General features: G+C 38.6%; 1 long non-coding RNA gene and 1 pseudogene across 1 annotated transcript; one reads left to right on the top strand and one right to left on the bottom strand.

Moving 5' to 3' along the window:
* Positions 1-1,520: 1,520 nt before the first annotated feature.
* LOC131326754 (uncharacterized) lies at positions 1,521-3,215 on the top strand. The gene is made up of 3 exons (XR_009200110.1): positions 1,521-1,620; positions 2,669-2,730; positions 3,093-3,215. It is a non-coding gene; the product is annotated as an uncharacterized LOC131326754 (long non-coding RNA).
* Positions 3,216-5,966: 2,751 nt separating this feature from the next.
* LOC131326864 (pentatricopeptide repeat-containing protein At1g09220, mitochondrial-like) lies at positions 5,967-7,664 on the bottom strand (annotated as a pseudogene).
* Between the last annotated feature and the right edge of the window lie 2,581 nt (positions 7,665-10,245).

Here is a 10,245-nt window from a genome sequence, read left to right as displayed (position 1 = left end):
AGTGCAATTGAATTTGCAGACGGCGGCGATGGCGGATGGCGGGATGTTTTTTCCTGGTTTCTAGACAGAGAGGGAGCGAGTTTTGGAGTTTTTGGGTGGTGAAATCCAAAATAAACCCTTTCTGGGGTTTAGATGCCAGAGACGGAGACGAAACGTCTCGTCTCACACCGTTACCTTTTAAGTAACGGGATAAAGGGATCAAGATAACGTCGTATTGACGTCGTTAAGATAAAACGTCAGTTCACATTTAATGCAAAAGCGTACGATATGCGCCACGTGGAGTCATTACCTCGAGATGGTATAATGACAGAGGCGCCAAAAGGCATCAATGAGATATTGAAATTGTGACTGCACGGGATCAAAAGAGTTTGGTCTAGATAGAATTTTGTTTCTAAGCATCATATATTGCCCCCGAATAGTGGTAAATACATGAAGCTGGGGAGCAATTGTAGGGAGGTATTCCCGAGCAGATGCATTTAGTTACCGAACACGTGATGTTTGGGAACACGTGGTAAATACGACTGGACTTATCGCCGGGCAGTATGAAGAACAGCGATATGGAACAATGACTTGTGAAGTCCTTGGTCCATGCAATCTGTTTGGCTGAATAAAGGCCAATGACATGACAAGTCACTGGTATAAACTATCTGTTCGGCAGATAGGAGACATTTTGATTACGTTTGGACCAAGTTACATGTGAAGTCCCTGGTCCAGGTAGTCTGTTCGGCCATGAGACAGCCGAACAAAGAAGGAGCTCCAATCGAGAGTAAGAGCAGAGGGAACATTCTGGAAGAGTCCAGAAACAATAGTATTCCGTTTAGGAATAAGATCCCGAGAATATAGGATCCGAGAAAGATACCCAACGAGTATGGGATGTTCGGCTCTTAATGGAAAAGAATCCTAAAAGGACTCTTTTCCATAAACTGATAAAGGAAACGAGAATCCTTGATATCCTGGGTTTCCTATACGAGTTAGGAATTCTGTAGCAACAGGAATGCTTGGGCAACAAGCATACGAAAATCTATAAATATGAGATAAACCTAGAGGCAAAAGGTAGGCAATACATTGCATTATTATTGCTTTCCTACTGATAATTAGGGTTGAGTTTTCTAGTACGTGATACTAACAAAGGCATCGGAGGGCCTTTGCCACGAGAGGCAAATGTGCACTCACCCCCTGTCTATTTTGCAGATTAGGGTTCAGACGACGAGCTAGGGTTCCGGTGAAGAGGCATGAATAAGCCGTTGCAATCCTGTTGATCCGAAGCATCAATTGTTTTCATCCCCCTACAGTTGGCATATGGCACACACACACTCAATAATTTTTCCTAAGCATGGCAAAACAAAACTGTAACACCCTTTATCTTTGAGGTGCTTTAACGTTATACTTTAGTAACTTAAAGGGGCAAAGTGCAATTTTTTTTAGAATTGTGCATGTGTGCCGTGTGTGTGCTGAGGTGTGTGTGTGTGTGTGTTTCAATTAAAAAAAGAAGAAGAAGAACAAACCCATCAGGGGAGGTTTTCAACGTTAGAGAGAGAGAGAGAGAGAGAGAGATAGAGCAGCGTGGAGAAGAAGAGGAAGAAGAGTGACGGGGGAAGATTGGAACCTCAATTTCAGTAGGTAATTTTTAGTCTCTTTTACTTATGTTTGTGTTTGCACAGTAGATTTTGGGACAGATTGCAAGGGTTCTGTTCTGGGCTGATTTCCCGTTCTTTGATTGTGAATTGGATTTTGATTCCTTCTTGATATTTAAAGAACACTCTCATCTCGTTCTATAGCCGTTGGAATCGTTGAAAACCGTTAAGAACTCGACTTGCTATGGAATTTTGAAATCTATTATGCTTAATGATAATCTGTCCTATTTTTGACGAATTTATTTGAGATACCTAGAAATCTTCTAAATTCTTGAAAAAAAAATCCTGAATGTTCATCTGTGAGTCTATTGCATCGTGTTAAATTTTTAGAAAATAACACGAAGTTGGAAAAAAGGGCATAACTTTTTGCTCGGGTGTCTATTTTGCGAACCGTTTCTTGATTCAAGAACTAGACTCGTGTATCTTTCTGAACATGTATGGATTGTGTTGTGGTTCTTTATAGATTATAGCAGTTTTTCAATTAAAGTTCAGGGTTTGGTGATTCTGAAAATCCTGGCAGGTTTTGGAGCCATGTTCTTCATCAATTTTGTCATTGTTAAATGTACTTACTGACTATGGGTTCTCATGAATCTTAAACATTGATCAATTGGTGATGTTTGGTGTTGGAATTATTGGAAAAGATTGAGTATGTGATTTTTAATGAGCATTCGATCGCAGACTGTTCTGCTGGAACTGTGATTTCTGTTTTAGATGTGTAACTTTATTTGAGCGTATCTTGGTCAATCGGACTCCGTTTAGGGCAAATTTTATATCAAGATTAATGCTCTGAGAGTGTACTTTCTAATGGTTGTAGTCTCAAAGTCTAACTCTAAACCTATAAAATACTATAGTCAGAATTTGTTTGGTGGTTCTGCTATGTAGTGTGTTTGTGAGATTCTTGGCTTTGGGATGCAAATTGGTGAATTTACTTACGTTTGGCATTTGTTATGTAGCCGAGTTGATGCATCATATTGTTAATGCATTTGTCAAGCCTTTCAAGTATTTCTATACTAAAATGTTTGGCTTGTGGATAGGTGACGAGTCGGTGAATCAAGGAGCACCGAAACCATAGTTGTACTTTCTTTTGGAGTACGAGGTTTCTTTTGGAGTACGAGGTGAGTGTTTGATTCATAGATGCTGTTCTATATTGAATTGAACTGTTGGCTGTGTGCCCGGTGATTGGCTTTATGCCAAAAGGCTTTAATGCCTTAAGTTATTGGTTGTGTGCCCGGTGATTGGCTTAATGCCAAAAGGCTTTATGCCTTAAACTATTGGCTGTGTGCCCGGTGATTGGCTTAATGCCAAAAGGCTTATGCCTTAATTATTGGCTGCTTGTCTGGTGTTACTTTTTATTTCTTGATAATTGTTACAAGTTGAGATTATCTTTTAGCTGTACCTTTAAATATGGAATTGCATCCAAGTTTCATAAACACTCACGGATTTCATTTTGGAATCCAGTTTTGCAGGCGTTGTAGATATCCACTGCTGATCGTTGTGTGGTTGTACCCTCGCTTAGGGTAGCACGTCGGGAAGGCTGGACGAGTTTTGGCAAAATTTTGTAGATAGGGATCTAGTTGCAGCCTTTGTAGATATTTAGTTTATTGTATAGTTTAATGCTTTCTTGAGACTTCCGCTGTGTTTATAAGAACGATAGATTTTGCGTTATCAATAAAATGACTTTTGCGGATCAAAAATAAAATAAAATGACTTTTGATTAACTTATTTGCTAGAACTTGAGTTATAGGTTTGGGTTGGTGGTTGATGTTGCACCCTCACGTCGGTATGGGCTCATTTGAGTGCTGGCCGGAGTGGGGTGTGACAAAAACAGGGGCTTCTACGTTCTTTCCTTGTTCTTATCACAAACGTAGAGAGAGAGAGAGAGAGAGAGAGAGAGAGAGAGAGAGAGAGAAGAAGAAGAAGAAGAAGAAGAAGAAGAGAGGAAAAATTAGGGGAAACCTTGCTTGGCTTGAAATTGAAAATTTAACTTGGTAATTCTTACATCTCCTACTTGAATTCATGTTTTGTATGTTGAATTTCATGCTTTAGTAGTTGAATTTCATGTTTAATTGATGAATCTTGCATATATTAGGTGAACTTGGGTTTGGGGAGGAACACACCACTTGAATCTCTTGAATTGATGAAGTTAAAGCTTGTTTTGATGCATGAATTTGATATTCTTGGAGTAGCTCTTCTATATCTATGAGTTTGAGCATGATTAGTGAGGTTTTGATGTGAGTTCAAAGTATTTTGGAAGGGTTAAGGGTTGAAAATTGTAGGAAGAACAGGATGTGAATTTTTGGAAAATCTGCAAAATTGAAAATCTTGCATCTATCCTGATTTTGGGGATTTTTGTTGAGGCAGTTCCTAAACTCCAAAAATTATGAAATTTTCATATAGAGTTCCTCTATGAGTCTTTTGTCTATGGTAAAAATTTTGGGATCATATTCAAAGTATTAAATTCTGCAGAAATTCGTAACCTAGCAGCGCACAGTTTCGGACTGCGCTGACTGCACAAACACGTGTTGGGGAAACGGCTATAATTTTGAGTTCAAGTGACGAAATAGCGAACCGTTTTCTGATTTTGAAACTAGATTCATAGACCTAAAAAAATGCATAAAGATTGTGTCTTAGTTATTCCTGTGCAAAGTCAGATTTTAAGTTGAAGTTAGAGCTGCAGATTATGTTCGTTTAAAGCTAGCTATGTAACTTTATAATTTTACCCTAGGATCTTGTGTTCATTAAAAATAGACTTGTTTGACATCCTCTAATCATGTTTTGTTTCCTAATTGTCTTAGGAGGTTCGGGTGACACGTGGATACGAGGTGAGTGATTAATACCCAAAACACATGGTTTGTTATAAGCTTTTCACTTCAATGATGTTTTATACTTTGATATGAACTCCATGGAATATCAATGAAAGGTGGACATGTTTTATATCTATTAATGGCATCCTCCCACGTCCCAGCTTGCTAGGGGACACGTGCTAAAAGGCTAGCAAGACATGGCTATTATATCGGATAACGAAAGACGTCTTAACTTATCCACTACCGGGGACGCCTGGTAGACATGAAATGAATAGAGGATGTGCATTACTATGCTATGTTGCTATGAGAAATGATTCATTTTTAAATGGTTTTATCATTGTCCATGGAAAGCATGTGAATTGCGTATTAATCATTTATACGAGCTTTGGCTTATGAATTTTTCCACCTTTCAGGCAACGGGGAATAGAGTGGTGATGTGCAGTCTTCTTTTGGTCGCGCTAAGTAGATGTGAACTTGTAGATAGGGAATTGTTCTTGGTGAACATTTTTGCATGTAAATATGCACAGCTCTGGGTGGTTTGCAATTTAGAGATCCTTGTAAAGACTTCTACTTTTGGCATATTTAATAAAATGGAATTTGCTTCCGATTTTCGTTAATTGAGTCCCTTTAGTCATTTGCTAATGAGATGTTTAACTTTGATATGGCCTTAATGATCGAATCACTAGCGCTTTGTTGTGACTAGAGCCTTAGGGGCGAGCTAAGGTCGTGACAAAAAGCTTCACAATGATTGAAGCCATTAAATTCTTCTACAAATTAAGTTTACAAATACGAAACGCAGTTGTAACAGTAGCGTATTAATTATATGCTTGATATTTCATCCCTATAAAGACCAAAGGGAAATTGTAATGAAAAGTAAGAATCAGAAGTATCCGATTGATCCTGTAGATCAATTGTGTTTCTGATAGTTCTGGAAGAACTACATTTAACATATATTGTGTTTTTTATTGTCTTTATTGTCTCGAATTGGCAATGTTTGCTGGAGACCATTGTCGTCGAACAAAATTATTGATTGCCAGGGTGTTCTGGCTGTGAAACTGTTGTAAAAGAAAACTTGAATGAATTTTTCTTGCGAAAATTTCTTTGTTATCCCTTCAACTTTGAGCAAAAATTCATTTGGGTCCTTCACCTTACAATTTCGGCATAAAAATACTTCGACTTTCCAATTTTTTTCAATGTCATCCTTTAGGGATATATACATATATACACGAAAAATATCGTGTTTGGATCAAGCACCCTACACACATCGGATGCAGTTGATTCTTGCGTAAGCCCCGTCGTATTTTTTTTTAGAATTTTTGGACGGTTTGGATTGGCCATCCAGTGGCCGGAGACGGCCCGGTGCGACCGTAGCAGAACTCAAAGAAAACGGATTCCTTCTAAAGAATGACGTTGAAAAAATTGAAAAGTCGAAGTATTTTTATGCCGAAATTAAAAGGTGAAGAACCAAAATGATTTTTTAGTCAAAGTCGAAGGGATATAAAAAAAAATTTCCCATTTTCCTTTATTATCAGACCAAACTAAGGCCAGGAACTTTAGTGGCATTTTTTTCTTCCATCTGTGTCCTCACATTCTCGGCATCAGCAAACCTACCAAAGCTAGCAAATAAGTTGGACAATAGCACATAATCGCCACCATATCTCCTCTCTATCTCTAGTATTTTCCTCATAGCTCGCTCTACCATCTCCACATCCCATGGAAACTACAAGCTCCCAACAACGTCCTCCAAATCACAACATTAGTGATCTCAGGAGAAATCTGCAAAGCCATTTTCTCTGTTTCCTCTAACCAACCTGCCCTGCCCAACATATCAATCAAGCAACCGTAGGGCTTAACATCAGGTTCAACTAGACACTCATTGACCATCTTTCTGAAAAATTCAAGACCCTCTTCGACCAACCCCCCATGACGGCAAGCACTCAAAATACTCAAGAATTTTACCCGATTTGGCTTCAAACACTCGTCTTCCATACTTTTAAAACTATCCACTGCATGCTTTCCCATTCTGTGCATTGCAAACCCAGAGATAATGGATGTCCATGAAACTAAATTCCTCTTCTTGGCATCCATGAAACCAAAGACTTTACCGCACTCTCCATGCACTCGCACTTAGAGTACGCATCTACCAGCGAATTCAGAACTCAAATATTTGAGTCATTGAACCCACTTTTCTCCCCATAAGCATGAATTGATTAGTAAGACTCAAGACACCCAAGATTCCATATAGAGGGGAAAATTGCTTGGACTGTAATTTGAGTTGGTTTAATACCCTTTCCAACCATAGTCCAAAACAAGGATAAATCCACCTCGTGTTGGTTCATCCGTGCGTACCCATCAATAATACCAGCCAACGAAACAACATCCTGATTTGGCATCCGGTCAAACAGAGAATGGGCCAGGCCAAGCTCCCCAAACTTAATGATGCCAGTAATCAAGGCATTCCAGGTGATTGAGTTCCGCTTAGGCATTTCGTTGAATAATGCTGAGCTTCGACCAAAAACCCACAATTGGCATATATGTTGACCAAAGCAGTCTGCACGTAGAGGTGGGATCGAAACCCAACTTTTACAGTGAGGCCGTGGAGCTGAGTACCCAAGTTGGGTTGCTGCAAAATGGCACAGGTCTTGATGAGAAAAGAATAGGCGTAGCTATCGAAGGAGATGGGAAGGTGCTGGTGTAGTTGGAGGTGTTTGAAGAGCGATATAGCTTCTTCAGGGGAGGAACCAAGGGAGTAGTGTTGGATTAGAGAGTTCCATATTGTTGCAGTTGTCACAGGAGGAATTTTTTCAGAAGTAATAACAAGTTGTGCGTGGATTTGTTGAATGACTTTGCGTCTTGCTATATGCTTGAGTACCATAGTTTGCAAATAGTGCCCGTCTCTCACGGCAATGACTGATTGGCAACAAAACTTCAGTTATATACAGCTTGTATTACTTCGGTAGAAGGTATCCTGGGGATTTTGGTCCGACGGAGCCAACTTAAGAAACATACCAGCAAATGAGCCCGTGCCTAAAGGCACTTGTACAAAAGTATTGACCAAAGATAAGTATAAAACCTTCTTGCACTATCTAACACTAAAACCCCGTACTCTCAATTGAAGACATTACTCAAGAAATCAAGCAAACACAAACTTTAAATGAACACAAAATATTTAGTCAAAGAATTTTGAAGATGCTATTGAAAATCACAAAACATTCCATGAATGACTATCACTAAACAGTAATACATTGTCAAACAAATCATTCATAAAACCTATTAAATTTTATACATAGTTTGGGGCTACCCACTACGTGCGATATAATTAGAGTTGATGTACCAATAACAAATACTAAGATATTTAAAAATGGGAGTCATTCCAAAGGAAAAGAGTAGCCAAGAGTATCTATAAGCAGTGACCTCCACCGCCACCTTCCATCTCTACATAAATGCATATCGAACCTCAAGGTTAACGTAACAAGACTTGCTTAACCATCTTAATGCCCTTTTTGTTTCTATTTCACTCATCTAAAAGAATAAATTGTCCAAATTTGTACATTTTGCCATCTAGGTTTTTTTAACCATGGGAAAGTCTCTATATATTTATCTAAAGATATATATTTCATTACAATACTTATATGACAAGTTGGTCTTTCAAAAAATAAAAGGGAAAAAGAAATGGATCAAGGATCACTAAAATGGACAGATCTTCAAGTAATTCATGCATGAGAGAGAGATACACTTGGTGCACAAGCAATTGGTGTTCAAATCTTCTTAGCAATACCTTATGCAAAAAAAAATTAATTGTCGTTGCAAGAGCTCTCTACAAATTTTTCCATTAAAAAATGCACTATTAAATTGGCTGATCAAACACTTGGACATGAGATTCAGGAAGTGATTGAACATGCTGAAGTTTTTGAATGGTTTAAAGTACGATAGACTTGTCTTAACTTAGGGGTGTCAAACGGGCCGGACCAGCACGACACGACACATGCATGACACGACACGGGCACGATCGTGCCTTGGCACGGCATGACACGGCACGATCTTAGTGAGCATGTGGACGGGCACGGGCACGATCTTGGCCGAGCACAGCACAACATGACACGATTTTAGTGGGCACATGGACTGGCACGGGGCACGGAAGTGGGCGGGCACGACACGAAAGTTGACCTTGCACGGCACGGCACGACATGGTTTAGCCGGGCACAGGCACATGCACGACAAGGTAGTTGAACGGGCACGGCACGACACGGTTCTAGGCTTAGCCAGGCATGACACGGGTTGACAGACACAACACGGCATGACACGGTTCTAGCCGGGCACGACACAGGTTGACGGGCACGAAAAGGCTTGACACAAGGCACAGGAAAAAAATTATTAAATAATTTGACTTGTGACTCATAAATATAATGTGATTAATTAACAATAATTTTAATTACAAAACAAGGCATTTTAGTTTTATAATTTATAAAAAAATAAGCTTTTAAATTCGAACAACTAACAATAAATAAGGGAAAAAATTAATTTTAAAGAAAAAACCTCCATGTGATTGGAACCCAAGTCCTATGGAACTTATCACACATCACAAACCACTAAGGCCATTAGTCATGTTATATTTTTACTTGGAACAACTAATAATAAATAAGAAACAAAATTGGATTTTAAAAATTAATCTTTATGGGGTTCAAACCCAAGTCTTTGGAAATTTGACACACATCTCAAACCACCAAAGCCAATAATCTTGTCGTGCTTATAATTGAAACAACTAATATATATTATATAATTCTATTCTATAAAAACAAGTCTCTTGTACGGTAGCTACATAATTGCAACACAATTATGAGTTATGACGATCCATACCGTTCATTTTGTTGTTCTTGGTGTTTTAATCACTCTCGCAAATTTTCGAGTCTATCGGGTTTTGGAAGCCCTTTCATCGGGACGTAGATTCATTAATAAGAAATTTTTTGTTATGTGCGATCAAGTATATAACGATATCCAATTTACTTTATTTTTTGCACAAAAGATATAATCACTCCCACATAAAAAGGTAGACGGTTCCGATTTTCAAAAAACAGCTCGAACGACCCTCAAGTGGTGCATTATAGGACTTTAGGCCCCGTTTGATAACAATGATAGATAGATGAGATTCGTAAGAAGATGAGATTAGAAGTGAAATTGATAATGAGAATGAATCGTTAATGAGAAGAGATTGATAATGAGTACGTTTGTTTGGGATGAGATTAGATGATGAAATTATTAATATCATGTTTGTTTGAGATGAGATCGAATTAGAAGAAATTGGTGATGAGAAGAGGTTGAGATTGGACTACGAATACCAAGTCTCAAGATGTATTGTTAATACCCCCTATGGTCCGGATTGTTCATTCCATGGGACTACCAATCCGGACCAATATTGGAAACCAAACAATGTATTAATAATATCATCACCATAGCAATCGAATCCCAACCTCCAATTCGTTTATCAAATGAGGCCTTGATGCCTTTGGAAGCACCGAATATGTTCCGATCACGTGGTTCCCGACATCCGATTATCACCTATTTAGGAGAGAATGATAAATTTGATAAAATGAGTCTGCAGTTACCTTTTAAATCTATACATTCAACTTATCTGGTTCTAAACCAATGTATTCCGTTATAGTCCAATGTACGCTAGTCACACAATTGCGACACAATTATGACGATTCATACCGTTCATTTTGTTGTTCATGGTGTTTTAATCACTCCCACAAATTTTTTGGCCTATCGGGTTTTGGAAGCCCTTTCATCGGGACATAGATTTATTAATG

Source organism: Rhododendron vialii, chromosome 5a (genome assembly GCF_030253575.1).
Source record: "Rhododendron vialii isolate Sample 1 chromosome 5a, ASM3025357v1".
Taxonomy (NCBI): Eukaryota; Viridiplantae; Streptophyta; class Magnoliopsida; order Ericales; family Ericaceae; genus Rhododendron; species Rhododendron vialii.
This window is presented reverse-complemented; position numbering and strand designations above follow the sequence as displayed.